The sequence below is a fragment of the Hipposideros armiger genome, unplaced genomic scaffold (genome assembly GCF_001890085.2).
Source record: "Hipposideros armiger isolate ML-2016 unplaced genomic scaffold, ASM189008v1 scaffold_9, whole genome shotgun sequence".
NCBI classification, from domain to species: Eukaryota; Metazoa; Chordata; class Mammalia; order Chiroptera; family Hipposideridae; genus Hipposideros; species Hipposideros armiger.
Window position 1 is genome coordinate 6,260,887 of NW_017731359.1, and position 18,836 is coordinate 6,279,722.

Consider the following 18,836-nt stretch of genomic DNA (forward strand, 5'->3'; position numbering starts at 1 on the left):
GGTCACGCTTAAATGCGTTAAGCTGCTAGTTTTGGGGTAATTTGTTATTAGCATTGATAACAAATGAAACAGCATCTGGCACAAAGCTGGGGCTCTGTTAATTGTTCTCCCTCTGCCCCCCTTTCCTCTTTTTGTATCCCGGGGAGGTGGGGGATGGTGACCACTGAAGTGGCCTGACTCTTCTCGTCTGCAAGTATGGTGCTCACACTGGACTCTGACCGCATCAGGAGCAGAATTTGCCATTGTAAACGCTCCCAAGTTTTCCTTTCTTTTTTGATAAATATTTTATTTGGGTGTGGTGAGAAGTGAAATGTACATCCTATTTGCTCTTAGGGCCAAGCATGCTGACGCACAGTTAGACGCTGCAAGCACTTGGCATTACAGTGTAGTTCAAACTGTAGTGCACCTTTCACAAACGCTCTAGCTGTCCTAGGGCCTTACAGCAGATCCATGAATGGGAGTGCACATCACTTCCTGTGGAAGCACATTATGAATGTGTGTTCTTTGTGAGGTGTTTTTGTCAAGTTTCCTTCTCTCACATTCTCTGGCTGACTGTAAAGTTAGGTCTCTTCCCATGGGATTACTTTGAACTTTTATCTCTTCTCAGATATACCGTATCTCCCCATGTATAAGACGCACCTTAATTTCGGGGCCCGAAATTTGGAAAAAAAAATGTATTACATAAAGTTATTGAACTCAAGTTTTATTCATCATGAAATTCATACAACTCCTCATCACTGTCAAAGCTCCCAACCATTAGCTTGTCCTCATCTATGTCTCATGACGAGTCTCTGTCTTCATATATTGCCTCGTCCTCAGTTCCATCTATGGCGTTTGAAATCTACAACCACTGTATAAGACGCACCCAGTTTTTAGACCCCAAATTTTTCAAAAAAGGGTGCGTCTTATACATGGGGAAATATGGTAGGTTCTCAGCTTCCAGCTTTCTCCCTCCTCTTTTCCAAGTAATGAATGGACAGATCGCAAGCTGAGATGTCTGAAGTCTTCAGGGTATTGTTCATTTGATAAAATGTCCATCCCTTGGCATTGCAGACACTTGTGGAATTTCTGGGGTCTGCCTGCCAGAACGAATTTCATCTGATCTCCCTGAGAATTGAGGAAAGTCAAAGTCTTAGATCTAAAGCAAGATGACTGAGGACTGGTCCCCTCCTTTTTTTTTTTAACCTTGAAATTCCTGAGATGATTTTTTTTTTCCCTTGAGAAAATTCTCCACTAGGGATTTTCTGGCCCCTCGTATCTGTTCCAAGGGCTGAAGAACAATTTTACTCTTCAGAAAAAGTTTTTCCTCTAACATGATCAAGAATATACTGTATTCTGATAGGGACTTGCTTGAAGGATATAGTCCATCCATCCCTCTAAGTCGGTGCTTAGAACCCTGCAGGGGCCAGCAGGCTGGTAAATGTTTCGGGAAGGCTTGGTGAAAGGCAATGGGGTGAGGGACAGGTTTTTAATATAGATCACATTGTCTGTGTGTCTGTATCTTAGTGTATATATGCAGACATCTTTGTACACACTAGCAACCTAAAACCTGAGGCTGCAAGCCGGGTTTAGCCGAGTGACTTTGTGTCATATACAATGTCATTAGATCTCCGGAAGCTGCCTACCCAGAGAGTGACATTTATACTCCCCCCGCCCCCCCCCGCCACCACCCCGGGTTGAATGCTTTTACTGGCTGTTTGGTTTGATGCCCCCTAATTGTACCCCCGTCTGCCTCATGGCAGCAGGGGCAGTGCCTGTCTTGTTCATCAGTATGCTCCCGATATTAGGCACAGTGCCAGGCTCATAGTAGGCACTCAGGAGCTGTCACATGTTGAATAAATATTGCATAACATGTTGACATATAAGGAAGGGCCTGGTGAGAATTTGCAGAGGATTTACTCTAAAATATTGCCGAAGATCATGTTCACTGCATATTATGGTGTCCTTTTAAGAAGGACTCTTCGGAGAATGGACTTTCTTGTTTAAGAATGAGGAATAATTGTGCCTCTCCTGGGAAAAAAGAAAAACGACGACAAGCCCCCTTGCTTCAGTGCTGTGGACGTAGATTTCGTCTTTGTGCTGGCTGCTAGGAAACTCAAACTGTGTGCTTGATCCACCTCTTACTAATGATTAGTAAGACTTTAATCATTAATGAGTACATAAGACCTTATGGGACGCTTTGTTTTATCAATGCCAATGCTGTGTTGCTTTAGAAGCATACTTTCCTCGATTCCTAATGTTTTTGTGATTGTGCTATATTGTATGTGTCTTTGTAAGCAGTCTTACGTTCTGGGGAGCGAATACATGAAAATAATGCCATGGAGAAGGAACAGGAATTGAAGGAGTCCTTGGGAGGAGAGCATGGGCGTGGTGAAGAAAACAGAGGGGTTCCCTGGAAAAGGAGAGAGGAAAGACGTGAGGTTTAGATGGTGAAAAACAGGGCTGGGATGCCCTCCCCTCCAAGGCCTCAGGACATCTTAGGAGGTGGCGTGTGGGGCTTGTTAGGCTTTGACAACAGGGTGGGCTCTGGCTAGCATCTCTGGGTAAATTGTGGCCTTGAACCCTCTGAAAATGGGGAAGGAGGCAAAACCATAAGTGTTCTCTGGAGTCAGGTTTACATCTCCAGTTTGACACTGTCAGCGACTACTTGCCTTCTCTGAGCCTCAGTTTCCAATCTGTAAAATGGGGCTAATAGTGAGTTCTGCTAGGGTTCTCTTCAAGGTTCAATGAGGCGATAAACAGGAAGTATCTGAAAACATATCCAGTGCTCAAATGTTAGTCACCGTTATTACAGCACTGAGCCCACCATGGATTCTTTTCTCATCTACAGCCACCTCATGGCCAGGCTGGAGCAGCATTGTAAACGGAGAAAGAGGGTCAAGTCTCAGTTTCCTTGTATTTACTGTCAGGTGTTTGTTGTTTTTCATTTCTTTTTTACCCAGATGTAATTGGTCCTCCTTAGGTTGTCCCTACATCCATCCACCTTCTCTCTGTAGGCAAATCGCAGGGAACTTGACATCAGTAAAAATCACAAATATATTCTGAAAGCTTTGAAAAATAATGCCACTTTTTTTAACTGAAACCTTCTTCTCAGGGGGACTAAAGGAATATAATGTATGCACATTACAGAGCAAAACTCTAAGAATCCATCGTAGACATCTCATTTTCCAGTGTTTCTCTTCATGGCAGCTGCCAGGTCGCCCTACCTCAATTTCCCTCTCGGTCCATCAACTACCATTCTTCGTTTCCCCCTCTCAGGCTGCGTTTCTCCAGCTTTCTTCTCTTTCCTGGGCTTTTCTTCTTTCCATAGACCTTTATTTAGAGACTGGATCATCAAACTTTTTCTATAAAGGGCCAAATAGCAAATGTTTTTGGCTTTGTGGGATATATGTTCTCTGTTATAACTACTTAACTCTGTCCTTGTACCTTGAAAGCAGCCATAGACAATAAAGAAGTGAATGGATGTGGCTGGTTTCCAATAAGACTTTGTTTACAAAAGCGGGAAGTGGACCAGGTTTGGTCCATGGGCTGTAATTTGCGGACTCCAGATTTCAAGCAATTTAGGAATTTTTTTATCTTTACCAATTGATATTCGTCACCCTACTCAGCAAAATTGAGGGTTCTGTTGTGGATATCTATCTTTGGAGGCCCAGGAAGGAAGTGGGGTGTTGTAAAAATAACCATTAATATTTTCCCCATCTCATGTTGATTAAACAGGTCAAAATGATTCTTTGCCCACACTGCCTATAAGACACATGTATTGGGCACCACTGAACCCTGGATTTAATGTGGCAGGGTTCCAAGGTGAGGTGTGTGTGTGTGTGTGTGTGTGTGTGTGTGTGTGTGTGTGATGTTTGGGAACAGAGTTCTCTTGGCCAACAATGGGAAAAACTAAGGTTCTATTTTTTTGGTCTCTTTCACTTTCTCATTTCATTCTAGAAAGCTCCTCACATCAAATTGTGTAATGGAAAAAGTACTGGACCAGAGCCAGGAGATATGATTGCTATTTTAGTTGTGTTACTACTTTTGTGTTTGACCTTGGCAAGTCCACTCATTCCCTGGTTTAGGTCTGTCAGGTATTAGATTAGAATCTTGGGTCACCAAATCTTTTAGCAATTGACTCTTACTCAGAGGCAATCTTACCTGGAGTTGAGATGTGTAGTGGAATGAAGTGGCGCTGGGGCATCAGAGCCCTTTCCAAAGCCCCTTTGTCCTCACATGCACTCTCACTCCCACCTGCGGGAACCCAGAACCATGTCTGTTGGAATCCAGGGGCTCTAGGCAGCACAGGTTTAAATCAATAAACTATATGATTCTTTGGTCTTCCATCCCATCTTCTGCCATTACCCAGTGTTCCAGATACCTCAAAAATTGTTTATGCTCCTTCAAAATGGCAGAGACTTTTCATAAATTTGTTCTTATATGCTCACTAGTCTCTTTTCCTTGTTGGCTTTTTACTTGTTTCCAATCTTCATGCCTACCTCCCAAACTCCTCAGCTATTCTCTGTGGTCCTACTCCAAATATCCGTTTCTAGGGTTCATCTAACTAATAGACTTCTTACAGAAAACTTTGGGAAGATCCACCGATTCCAGAAAAATCTTAAGTCAAGGCTTTCAGATATCCTTATTTAAATGAACCTTTCCTCCCTACAACTAAGAATTTAGGAGGATCCAAATTCTGAGCAGCAATAGTTGATGTGGTTCCACTTGGCCCTCTCTGGAGGGAGTACCATTCCCAGTGCCTGGAATCTGTTAAATCTCTAAACTCGCCCTTTGAGGAAGCAGCCACAATGTCACTGAGCTCATTTTCTTGAGGTCTCCTCTCCCCCCCCCCCATCATCACAGGTAAAGATGTTTTGGGGAAGAAATAGAATTGTGTCCATCAGTGGAAGGGAGTTTGGGGGTAGAACGACCTGTAGATTGAAAGGGTTTCTTGCTAAAAATCAGGGGGAGAAAGTCAGAAGGTCAGCCTTCCTAGTGTTATACATGGCTATTCTAAATCCTTGCCAGGTAAGAACCTCTTTTGTAGGATTCTGTATCAACAGGCTCTTTTTGATCTGGATGGGTGACAGGTTTCACAGTCTGGGCTATGTCCTTATTGCACTGCTGTGCTCTCCACGTGGACCCTTCTTGGCATCAGAGAAAGCTGGGATGGAGCTGTGACTGGATCAAACCTGACATAAATGGAGACAGGGATTCAAAGACAAGAAAGAAAATGATTTAGAAAGGAAACCAAAAGAAATTACAATTAGCCGCAGGTTGCTAAATCTCCATTAGCCTCCCACTGTGCTGTTGTTGTGTAGCCAAGTTAGATTATCCAAAGACAATGTTTTAAGGCCATTTTAACTAAATTAGCCATCATGTAAAACCTTCACTCAGAATATACGTGTGTTTGCACTTTTCCCTGAACAATTTCTGTCAAAGAATCATGCAAAAAATTGAGGTCAAAAAAGACTGCTAAAGAGGGAAGATATTTTGAGCTCTTAAGACATTAAACACTTGGTATTTGCTTTGTGTGACTGACTGATTTTTCAATCTTTCCTTCTAACTAGGGTGACAATCTTGGTTTGCCCAAGACAGTTCTGGTTTTTATCTGTGGTCTTGGCATAATTATTAGTAACATCCCCCTTGACTCTTAAAAGTGTTCTAATCTGGATAATGATTGCTGAGATTAGAACACTTTTGAGGGAGGGAGGGAGGGAGGGAGAGAGGGAGAGNGAGAGAGAGAGAGAGAGAGAGAGAGAGAGAGAGAGAGAGAGAGAGAGAGAATCAGTCTTTCAGAAGGTGTAGGAGGTGATGAGTAGTCACATCCCTTCCACATATGATAGTCCAAAACAGATCCCAAGATCCTGAACTGAGAAGCACCTCCATGACAGATGCATTTGTTAGGCATATTGTAGATCAGTAATATTCCATTTTCAAGAATTACACCTGGGTTGGTGTATTTAACTTGCTGTTCCATTTGGTGCTTTGTGCCATGGACGGGGGATGGTTGCGGGCTGTGTCTCTAATTCGGGTTCTGCCCCTACTCCACACCTCAGGGAGGTTGACGCAAGTTTTCCAAGTTGGACAGGAGGTGTGTCTACTGACCTTCAAGATCACTCCTGTGCTCAGAGTCCATGCTTGTATTAAAACTGACAGCTTGCTTCAATATATAATTAAAAGAGAGTGCCATGGCCATTTCAGTTCTCTCTCTTCTCTGACAGCCAAATTTGACTCGGCTTTGACCATTTGATGCTTATGTGGCCATAATTGAATGACTTTAACTTTCTGACCTTATTTCCATCTGTAGAAGGAGCGAATCATGCACGGTTCCTCCTCCTAGAGTGCTAAGGTGAGGCTCAGGTCAAAAGATTTCTGGAGGAGGTGTACTCTCCATGCAGGTGAAAGACAATTTTGTCATTCTACTGGTGTATTGGAGAACAATAATTAGCCAATTCCTAGTAGCTTAACCATGGTTCCGAATAGGCCCCCATTCTATCATTTACCTCCCCTCCTTTTGGTCAGAGAACTCTGATTTCTTTTTGGAGGATTACTTTTTTTTCCTTGTGAGATTCAGGTTTTTTTTGTGTTTTTTTTTTACTCCATAAAATGGGGACAGTTACAGCCTCTAAGACCTACACTTGGCCAATTGGACTTTTCCTGTCCTAGAACTTTAAACTGTGCCACCATCTATTTTTACTAGAAAGGAAAAACTCATTCTGTTCCTGAGACATGGAAGTAGGACAATCTAGCCAGGTCCTTCTGACCTGGGAAGTTCAAATTAATTAATTCGTGCATTGAGCAAATGTTTATTGACGTCGTTGGGTCAGAGAATGTATGCCAAGCCTTTCACATACTTTTCTCATTTAATCCTCAGTACATATTATGTGTTGGGTCTTGTTGCTTGCTTTGCAGATGAGGAAATGGAGCTCATGGGGTTTAAGCAACCTGCCCAAGATTGTATCATGTTGGGAGGCCAAGATTTGAACTTGGATCTGACTCCAAAGCCTACATTTGTGCTGTGGCATTTGGCCTCCCTGCTAGAGAGAGGACAGTTGGAAACATATTTTATCTAAGACGCTAGGGAATGATTGTCCCTTTATTCTTTCATCCAAGTGTCTATAGCAATAATGAAGGATTCCATGAGCAGGGAGAGTATGCATGGGTGGGGGGCATGCCTTCTGTCCTCCTCTTCCTCCTCCTCTTCCTCCTCCTCTTCCTCCTCCTCTTCCTCCTCCTCTTCCTCCTCCTCCTCCTCTTCTTCCTCTTCCTCCTCCTCCCCCCATCCCCCTTCTCTTCTTCTTCTTCCTGCCCCTGATGATGATAGTGATGGCAGAAGACTTTTTCCTTTGGGAGGCACACCTATTGGCCCATTCTATTCAGTTCTCGTGGGAATGTCAGTTACAGAACCAGCTCCTCTGGCCATAGGTTCTCACGGCTGATCCAAGCCTAACTAATCAGAGTACTCGTCCCCTGGCCACAAAAGCTTGGGCCGAGGGGTGGGCACATGACCCAAACCAGCCAATCGGTTTCTTCCCTAGGTCTTATATGTACTGGAGAAGTAAGAGGTCTTCTTTTCTGCCTCTGGGATGTTAAGTAAAGACTCTGGATGCAGCCATTCCCTTCTAGGCAGGTGGAGTCATGGGAAGCCAGAGGCCATGGGGCTGATGGGCAGAGGGAAGCTGAGGGATGAGGGAGCCTGGGCATGTTACTCAACAAGTTACTTCCCGGCCCCACTTACTTTTTGTTTTTGAGTTTTGTCTTTCCTTTGTAATTGACTAATACAAGATGCTTTCTAGCATATGTTCTCAGAAGCCCAGGGTCTGGGAAGCGATTTCCTTTACCTGTAAGTGACTGGTGGGAGGGGAGGGGACAGAGGTGGCACTAGTGGACCATGACTATGGTCATATGTTGTGGTTGGTGTGTGTGTGTGTGTGTGTGTGTGTGTGTCTGTGTCTGTCTGTCCCAAGGATAAATCATTTGCTCATTTGTTTCTTCCCTTAGGTACTGATTCACTTGAATAACTCGTGAGTGCCTGCCGTGGTCCAGGGACATGCAGGCGCGAGAGGTCCGGTGCTGGCCTGCAGTCATGGTCCCTCCTCCTGTCAGACTCACAGTCTGGAGCCCTGTTTTCCTTGGAGCCTCCATGGCCTTCCTCTCAGCAGGCTGTTGGCCATTTAGAATCTACTACTTGGGGTGCTAAATTATTTACAAACTTTTTTTTACCAGAGCATCCAGGCTTAAAGACAGATTCTGTTTCTGAGGCCTGGGGGGAGGAGGTCAGAGCTCCTTTCAGAGAAACTTATCTTATTTCTTTCCCTTTTTTACCCTCAGCATACCAAGGATTCAGAACAGATCTCCTGCCAAAATCATTCCTAGAGGAATGTTTGAGCTGGCACTCAAGCCTTTTTGAATGTGCTGCTCTCTGTTCACTTAAATTTAAACTCAGATACGGGTCCTGATGGAGCCTGAGGAACAGGCTGCACCCACTTATGAGAACAGAGGGGTACAGGGGGCCTTGATGCCACACAGAGCCTGGTGGTGGTGTCGGCTCATCCCCGCCGTGCCTCTCCAGCCCTCTCACCATCACATTTGGCTGGAGCTCCCACCCACCTCAGCCTCTTTCTGCTCCACTGTCCCCTTCGCACTGGGTCATCGTGGCACCAGGTTGAGCCTTTCTGTAAGGTCTTTCTTTAAATGGATGTGTTCCTTTGCATCTGCCCAGCACCTGCTAGCCCCCAAAGGCCTGGAACGATGCTCAGGGAGAGGATATGGAATAGAGAGTAGAAGAATCAGGGGCCGGGGACGCTGAGTGGGGGTGGTTGGAATACCAACTCAAGGCAAAGAGCAACAGAATTGAATTGGGGAAGGCGGTGGTGGGAGGGAGGAACAGGAGAAGTGGATAGAAGGATTTGAAACCTAACGGGGTACAACAGAGAGGGCAGCGGGGTGTGCACAGAATCACACAACTGGCTGGTGCAGAGCTGGGCTTGGAGGCTGGTCCTCCTGGCCCTGGCCGGTGCTCATCCAACTACCCTGACTTGTGTCCCAGCCTCAGACCTCCCCTCAGCGCCGCTTCCCTAAGAAGGACTTTGCCAACTCACCAGCTTAGAACAGGTTCCCTGTAATGTGTTCTCACATCACGTAACCTTAGGGACAGATAAACCCTAAGTAAGCACTTGGGTGACAATTTGCCTAATGTCTGTCTTCGTCTGCCACGCTGGTCTTGTTCACCACGGGGTTCCCGGTAAAATATCTGGAACATATTAAGTTCTCAGAAAGTGTTGGTGGAATTACTGAAGGAATGAATGTTTGCTCTGTAGATTTCTGACCTTTTTTACAAGCTTTTGGCCCCAAATATTCATCTACCTACATCAGGACTTCCTGGCAAAGAGAGAGGGAGTGACTGTATGAGCATAATCACTGCACTTCACATACATTTTATCTCAAGTCTGTTAGTTTACTCAACACATAAATACAAATAAAAAATATCTATGTGAACTTCAAGAAAGATACATGGGAAATGAAGGAGCCAGCTCATGCTGTGGTGAGGGACTTGCCATCAGAAGCCATTTTAACCAGCCTGAGTTCCCTGAGATGGGGGAAGGCAAGGACCTGGGATCTCAGCGGGAAAGACTCCAGCCTCTGCAGCCCATGGCCCAGCGCCCTGCAGCTGCCCCATCACATGGCCGTGTCAGTTTCCACCACTAAAAGTTACTGGGATTTTGAATTTTTGGATCCCATTTAAATTTCAAGACTACCTCTGATGGCATTTCATTCTGAGCTTTTGGGAGACATTGAGATCTCAGAGTAACTGAAGGGCCAAGAACAGATGGGGGTGAGTGAAGGCAGTTTTAAGAAGGCAGGGTGCTGAATGGGGTAAGGAGAAGGTGGTGGGGGGAGAGGGAGGGAGTGGGAAGAGAGAGAGGAGAGAGAGGGAGCTAGCTTCATGGCTTTATGAAGCTCACGGTCTAGTGTCAGGTTCAGATAAATGTGCAGAGACAGGAGTTAGTGAAGACCATGGGGGCCCTTTACATTGAATAACCAGGAAAGAGCTCTCTTTCCTGTTCAGCTCAAGTTGAGAGCTGAAAGATGAGCTGTGCAGAGACTGGAAGAGCACCTTTGACAGAAGGAACTGGAAATGCAAAGGTCCTGGGGCAGAAACGAGCTTTGTGGGCTCAAGGAGCTGGAAGGCAGTAGTGTGGGTGGAACAGAGTAAGTAGGGGATTATTGATACCTGGCAACGGTCTGCAGGTTAGCAGGGGCAGCTGTGCTGGGCAAGTAGGCATGGTGGAAGGCTGGAGAATCAGGGAATGCTGAGGGGTTCTGAGCAGAGAAGTGATCTGCCTGATTTCAGTTTTACAGAAGTCACCCTGGCTGCTTGGTGGGGAAGGAATATAATGGGGAGAAGAGGGTGTGGGGGAACAGGAAAGAGGCTGCCAAGGAAGAGACAGTGATGGAGAAAGGTAAAGGCAGTGTGGAGGAAACGGGGGCACTGATTTGGGAGCATGTGGGCTTTACTTCTGGCCCTGTTATTGGTTGGCTCTGCGATCTGGTCCTCAGTTTCCCATCTATAAAATGAGAGCTATCCTTGAATGTCCTCCTACTTGTGGTGTCCTGGAGGGCCTGTTGACTCTGGCCCTGAGTGCTTTTCCAAGGTCTGTGTCTGTTTGCTTTTTCTCTCTATGCTGGAAAGGATTTCAGTTGATGGCTTAAAGATACATTTGCCAACTTTCTAAAGTGCTGTGCATATTTTAAGCGCGTGACTGTCTTGCGTCCCTGATTCTTGGTGGGAGGTGGTGGGTGAGGGTGTTACATTATTAATAAAGTATGAATACATTAAAACATTTATTTTAATGTAACTTACGTGGGAAACATGAGCTTGAATGGAGCATTTTTGGCAAGCGGCTGGAAAGGCATGTTTGCCCCAAACCTTTGAAAGCCCTTGATCAGCCTGGGGTCTCTGTTTCCAACAAAGCCCTTGACCCCTTGTGGTTTCAGTTCTGTTTACTCTCAGCAAGCGTTTCAGGTTCAAAGGGAGAATCTTTAAAAAGCTGGATTGGGCAAGTCTATAAAATCTTAACGCATCTTTGACATCAAAAAGCTCTTTCAAAGCAGTGGTTTGATGAAGTAAATAGGAACGCAGCAGCACAAGCCATATGGAAAGCATTTTCCATAACTGCTCTGCACTTGAGTAACAAAGGAGAGAAGTTCTTGGCACGGGGAGTTTGGGGTTTTAATGACTCTTAAATATTTGGCGTAGTTGCCAGATGTGTTTTACCAGGCTGCCAGGCTGAAAACCCCTACGATTGGCCTTGCCTTTCTTTTTTGGCAAAACATAAGCTAACATGATGTCGCTGTTCGTGAAAAGATGTTTGTGCCTAGTCGCAGAAAGCTGAATTCACCCTGACTTCCTTAATTATCCACCCTCGCCCCCAAACTGGCGTAACTCCCAACAGGCCTCCGAGCATCATTTCTGATTTGTGACACTAAGTGGTTCATGATGATGCCACAGAAACCACCTTCATTTTTTGAAATGAGGATCAAAGGGTGGGAACATTGTCCAGAATGAGTGTTGTTGATGGAACTAGGGTGGCAGCAGGGGTCCTGGTCTTCCTGGCATGGGTGGCTCCTCCCTCGTTGGCTGTGTGAGCCGTGTGTGTCACATGATTTTTTAAAGCTAAAATGGGACAGTGCCTCCTTCTAGCTGTCACTGTCAAGTTCTGGTTCTGAGTACGAATGAATCTACCTTTACTGAAAACACGGTCACAGATTTGGTGCCTCTCAGTCACCATCTTGAAAGAAAGTCCATGCCTGGTTTCTTTAGGCATTGGCCCATTCCTTGAAACATCTGTGTGTGGAGATATGGAATGATTTCTCATCTCAAGACAACCTCAAAAATAGTTTATCCAAATTTGTGCACTGATAGGTGCATTGCTTCTCCTAATCAGCTTCCCCAAGAAGGGACATACAGTTGCAATTTCAGATGGAAGGGCCTTCAAAGAGGTCGCGCCAAGCATCTCTGTTTCACAGATGAGGACACTGAGGCCCAAAGAGTAGAAGCAGCTTGCCCAAACCCTGTGTCTTGTCAGGGTCAGAACCACGATCAGAATCTCCCCAACTCACCAGCAGTTTGGACCCGACGTGACTTGTTCACAAAAATAAAATGCATCTGTACGGGATGAGAAGATTTCCCAACAATGCATGCCCTCCAGAAGGGGATGGGCAAATGGAAAGTGAGCAAACCACACACCTGGAGCGGCTGCCCTGAGGCTCAGTCTGCAGAGCTGCTCTCCAGGCTGGCTGCTCTGTTCTCTTCCTGGGCCTTCCTTCCTATCAGCCTGGAAGATTCCCCATCTCCGGTGCTCCGTCTTAGGTTCTTTGATTTCACCTTCTGCCTCTTTGGATAGATGGCTTCCTTTCAAAGTGCATGGATGATAAACTTTGAAAGACTTGGCAAGTTTAGGAAGATCTTTTTTCCTACTTGAACAGTGGATGGATAATTAGCTGGACGTAGAACTCTAGCCTACAAACACACATGTGAAGACACACAAACACACACACACGCACATATACATACATACATATATATACTGTAGTTCCCCCCTTATCTCTGTTTTACTTTCCACAGTTTCAATTACCTGAGGTAAACTGTGGTCTGAAAATATTAAATGGGAAATTCCAGAAATGAACAATTAATGTTTTAAATTGCGCACCATTTTGAGTAGTGTGATGAAATCTCACGCCTTCCCACTCTCTCCTGCCCGGGATGTCAATCATCCCTTTGTCTAGTGTATCCACACTGTATATACTCCCCGTCCATCCGTTAGTCACCTAGTAGCTGGTTCATTTATCAGATTGACTGTTGAGGTTATCACAGTGCTTGTGTTCAAGTCACCCTTATTTTGCTTTATAATGACCCCAAAGTGCAAAAGTAGTGATGCTGGCAATTCAAATATGCCAAAGAGAAGCATAAAGTGCTTCCTTCAAGTGTAAAGCTATGTATGAAAAAACAGTAGCGTATACAGGGTTTGGTACTCTCTGTGGTTTCAGGCATCCACTGTAGGTCTTGGAATGTGTTCCCCACAGATAAGAGTGGCTACTGTATATTTTTTGCTCACAATTTTGAATTAACTACTAAGTTCCACGCTTGCTGTTGATGACACTTTAATTACTCATCTTTTGTCTGTGACCTGCTTTTTCTTCCTGGAAGCTTTCAGTATTTTCCCTCTCTCCCTGGAGGTGGTGTGATATTTCAGATCATTTTGCCTTTGTAGTGATTGGTTTGCTGTCCCTGGAGCTGAGCTCTCAATGGATTGTTTCAGTCTGGAAATGCATGACCTTCGGGGGCATTCTTTCATCTCTTCCATAACTTTCTCTTCTCTATTTTTACTTTCTAGCACTTCCAGCATTCAAATACTGATTTCCTGCAGTGATTCTCTAATTTTTTTTACTTTTCCACCTTCATTTTCTATCTTTTTGGTCTATTTATTTATTTTTATAGTTTTTTTTCTAAAAAAACCCCAAAGTACAATTTCTGCTTTATGGATATAATATTTCTTACCTCTCCAAGGATATTAAAACTTGCAGCAGTTTTTCTTCTCGTATCTGTGTTTTAGTTTCATTATTATGTCTGTTGACATTGCTCCTAGAGACTTTCCTCAAAGGCTTGGCGGTTCTTGACAGTCCACACACATGTTGAGAGAAATGTCAAGTTGCTGATCAGGGATATTACTGTGGTAGGGCACAGCCGATTAGCTGGGGCTTTGCTGTCTAGACACGAGCCGTGACCTGGCAATTTCTTTGCCTCTCTCCTCCTACCCCACACGGATTTCAGTATCTTAGGCCTCTTCTCTTGGGCTGGTCGGTTTGCTCTGCTCGGGGAGTGCTTTTCTCCTGCCCGAGGAATCAGGCTGGGGCTGCGTGTGGTTCTGGGGTTTCCTAACTTTTGCTTGTTCCTCCTGTTTTCAGTAGGAACAGCCCGAAGCTGTCCCTGTGATTGTGAGTCCTGAGCCTCTCTGGCTCTCTGTCCCCAGAGAGCAGTAATACCAGTCTTCAGCCGCCTAACTGCATGGATAGGACCTTCGCAAGTGGGGGTGGCTGCCATACTCCACGTGAGCTCCTTCTCCCTTCTCAGCAGGTGTGATAAAGGGTGGACTTTCTTTTGCTAATCTCATAGCCTCACTGCTGCCCAGCCAAGTGCTCGGGTTGGATTGTCAAAGATATTGATGCAATTGGATGACTGGAAGACTCTCCGGCATTCCCCTGGGACTTGTGCACCTGGAGGCACCAAGCTTTGACTCAGGTAGGGTGGAGGGTGTATGAAGGCAGACATGTCTCATAAATCTGAAATAGGTCCCCCAGCTGTGAACAGGATGTGGCTGCCAGGAGCAGAGATTTGGTTGTTTCCTTTTCAAAGATGGTGCAGTGTTTTAGGGACGAATGGAAGCTTAACCTCAGGTATTTGTTCTAGCCCAGGAAACATTCTCCTCCTTAACCTCGCATCACTGGGAGTGTCTTTGCCTCGGCAGGATTCATGTGTTATGCTGGCCCTTCCAGCTGTGCAGTCAGCCCTGGTACACCATCTTTACCTCCTCCCAGAGCCCCGTCTGTCTCCTCTATGCAGAAACCAGACCCATGTCTGTCCTAAGTGAGTCTGCCATACCGTTTAAACTAGACCATTTCTTAGCTTCGAAAACCAATATGTTAAATCTGTAAGGTGTGAAATGTAATAAAACAAACATCTGTGAACCTAAAACTTGATTTAAAAAATATAACAAGACCAATATTACGAGAGCTGAAGCCCTCCCTCTCTCGCACGTATGTAATCGCTTTTCTGGATTTTTTTATGTATTATTCACCCCTTTTCTTTAGGATGTTATCATATACGTATATACCCCTAACAATATATTACTGTAGGGATTTTTTTTTGATTTAACACTATAAAAATTGTATCATGCTCTAAGTATTCTTATGTGACTTTTTTTTTTTCCTTACCATTAGGTTTGTGAAGTTGATTCATGATGACCTGGGTATTTGACCTTTATTAATTTTCACTGCCGCATACTATCCCATTGTGTGACCGTGTCACAGTTTATTTCTCCACTTTCTTATTAATGACTATTTGGGGGTCTTTTCTAGAAAAATGTTCTATAAACATTCTTGTAAGTATATGTGGGTACACATATGGTGTGTACCTAAGAATAGAATTACCGGGCCCTATGTAAAACTGAAACTAAACTCTAGTCATTGATGCCAAGTTGCTGGAGTTAATTTCCACTCTCCCTGGTCGTGTGTAAGATGCTTCATTACTGTACATCTTCACTGGCACATTGTATTGTCAGCTTCTTTAATTGGGTATGGAAATATATTCTACCATTTCAATTTAAATTCTCTTGATCACATAATGAGATAGCTTTTCAAAAGTTTATTAGCTGTTCTAGTTTCCTCTTTTGAGAATACCTGTTCAAGTCTTTTTCATAGTTTTGAATTGGATTGTGTGGCTATTTCTCAGTGATTTTAGCAGTTAAATCTTTATTCTGGATTCTAATCATTTGGTCTTGTCTACATGTGGCAAATGTCATTCCCAGTTTGAGCCATCTTCCCACTTTCAGCTATGTCTTGAACAGAAGTTTTTAATTTTAGTGTAGTTTAAATGATCTATCTTCTTTTTTCAAATGGTTTATTTTCCATGTGGATAATCAATTCAGTTGTTCCAGCATCAGTTATTGATTAGTCCTACTATCTCCTATTTACCTGAGAAATTAGCTCCTTCAAAAAAGGTATGCACACACACACACACACACACACACACACACAAACACAAACACACAATATTACTTCCTATTGATCCATTAGTCAATTTGCCTGTCCTGCACCAATATCACATTATCCACTAAGTTAATAAATAAGTCTTGATGACTGGTGGGCAAGTTCCCCTACCTTTGACTTCTGTGGTGTCTTGGCAATTTTTGTTCCTGTGTATGTATTTAAGGACTCTTTAAAATATGCATGATACTGTTACCACATCTAACACTTAATGACCTCATGTATCTAGTTAACAAAGCAAAATTGTCAAACTTTTTCATAAATGTATAAACTATTTGAGTCAGGATTCAAGTGAAGTTCATCCCAAGAGTTTATCATGGTCTGGGCTTTGTATTATATCATCATAGTGTCATTTAACATGTTCCTTGACTCTCTGTATTTCTTGTAAATAGATAGTTTGAGACTTGATCTGATTTAAGTTCATTTTGGGGAGAGGGAGAGGCAAGACTACTTCATAGGTGGTGGTATTGCACGTCCATGAGGAGACACAGGATATTTTGTCATTCTCTCTTTTGTGTTAATAGCACTCATTGATCATTATGGCCTAGATTCATTAATTCACTTGGAATTACAAAATGGCAGCATGCCTTCCTACTTATTAGCTGGAGCTATTTTATAAAGATGAACCCCCTCCTCATTAACTACTAATGACCTTGAGGTACACTTTATAGAGACAAACAGGACAGATTGGATCATACCAGAGTCAGTTATCTGCACTGAGCACTGTCAGTGATGCCTTTATTTACCAGTTTTCAAAATAATGGCTTGATGAGCATCCTCCAAAGGCAACAAATATGTTTTTTAAAATACCATTATGACTTCATGGATTAGATCTATGTGTTTTAATCCACTGTAGTCATTATCCTCATTGATGTCCAAATGGCCCCATCTATGGCTACTGGGAGTCTTCAAGTTATCCTGCAATCTTTTTATACGACCCAGTAGTTTTGTTAGTGTCTTTGAAATCTGAAATTACAAAGTGTTCCAGCCTCATCATGGACGTTTTTTACCACAGACCTGGAATTAGCCATTTGTCCAAGAAGTCCTGGTTCCTATTAGTGCAAAATGCTATTTAGAAAAACTGCAGTCTGGGTGTAAGGAGCCCTCACTAATGACTAAGCAATTGGCTTAGACATTGTGTCTGGACTATTTCAGTGGATAGAGCTAGGGAATACACACATGCGTACATGGACCCATACATGCATGCACGTGCATTAAAGATCCATCAGGGCTGCTTAAATTTGTGATGGCATGGCTTTTATTTAACTTCATCATCTTACTTCTGTAAGATTTCCCCTCCAGGGCATTCAGGCCATTTTGAGTTCTTACCAACAGTATATGAAAATACTTTTTTCCTCATATATTTTTTGAAAAATTTTGGATGATAATTAGTATCCCAATGTAGTTTCAATATACATTTGTCTTCTTTTGAGCAAGCTGAAAGTTTTATATATATATATGTGTGTGTGTGTGTATATATATATATATATATATATATATATATATATATAATCTATTTATTTATTTATTTATAAATCAACTTGTCAAGATCCACAGAAAACCTTGTTGGGAATTTTTATTAGAATTACATAGAATATATATGCCAATTCTCCTCAACTTGATATTTTTATGATATTGAATCTTTCTGCCAAAGAAATTGGTCTATTTCTTTATATATTTTGCTCTTCTTCAGTGTTTCTCAGTAAACCTTTCTAATCTCTTCCACAAAGTTCTTGAGCATCTTTTGTTAGAGTCTCTTAGGCCCTTTATGCATTTTGTTGCTATTATAAATGCTGTCTTTTAAAATTTTATTTATACATACTTGACATTAAAATAAATATAATTAAGTTGTGTATATTGCTCTCATGTGCAATGATTTTGCTTGCTTTTCTATTGATTCTAATAATGGGAGATTCATCTTAGGTTTTCTGTGAAGACTGTCCTCTAGGAAGACTGATGGTTTTGTTTTTCTAATCTAGTCCTTCTACATTGGATTCCTTTTGTGTGTCATTGCTGCTGACTGCCTTCAGGATGACCTTGGATCACACCAGAATCTTAGCTTATCTGTTCTGAGCACTGTCAACTGCCCCCCACCTGGCCAGGGAGCAAAGCTTATAAGGGAAGCTTTACCCTTTTCTTCTTGCCCATACCCTATCTTTGTTTGGATTTGACTTCTGTACGGTGAAGGCCTCAGCAGAGGCTTTGCCAGTTGACTTAAGCAGTGAAGTCTCCCAGAGCTTTGCTTAGCCTGCTTGGATGGGCCGGAGGAAATGTGGTTTCTTAGACCTCATGTCCTCATGAGCAGGATGGCTGGGCTGGGACTCCAGGCAATCAGGAAAGCTGAATTCTTAAACCATAGCTGGGATAAGTAGGTGTGAGCCTGAGGAGCAGGGAGTCTTATGTCCTAAAGGTCCTCAGGGTCAGATGTAAGAAGCCATTCCACTGTCATCAGGGCAAAGGAGGCAGTAGACCATAAGGCAGAACCTAAGTGTTGGGAGACCAAAGGCCCTAGGCCATGGCGGGGTCATGAACAAGTGCCTGGATCCAGACTCTGTTGCCTGGATGTTATTTCATCAACCTGAGGTCCACATGTACCCGTGGGTCAGTGTAGTTAGCCTCCTGTTTAGCACTGTGAGGGTTAAGTGCGATTATACATGCAAAGCCCCTAGCTTGTATGTTGGTGGGTGCACCTCTGTAGACATTCAGTGCTGCGCCTGTCACAAACTGCTGTGTATTGGGCTCTCATTGCAGGTCAGAAGATGAGCTAGGGGCTTTACTGCCTGTGAGCTGTGGGCTCTCCTGCCAACTCGGTCATTCACCCATGTGCCATGGCCCCGAGGTGGTCACAGCAAGCCCATCATAGCACCCACCCCATTCTGGAAAACAGTCCTCTGGAGCCTATTCCTGTTTTGCTGGCCTGAGGATTCTCAGTTTTGTATCCTGTCTTTGTTACCTCCCTTGCTGATGTTCTCCAGGATAATTGTCCAGTTTCTGGGCAGAGCTCAGGCTGCGAGCTCCATCAACAG

General features: G+C 43.7%; 1 long non-coding RNA gene across 4 annotated transcripts in view; it reads left to right on the forward strand.

Moving 5' to 3' along the window:
* The window catches only part of LOC109390260 (uncharacterized), a 473,964-nt gene that overhangs the window by 22,438 nt on the left and 432,690 nt on the right, over positions 1-18,836 (forward strand). The window lies entirely within an intron of this gene.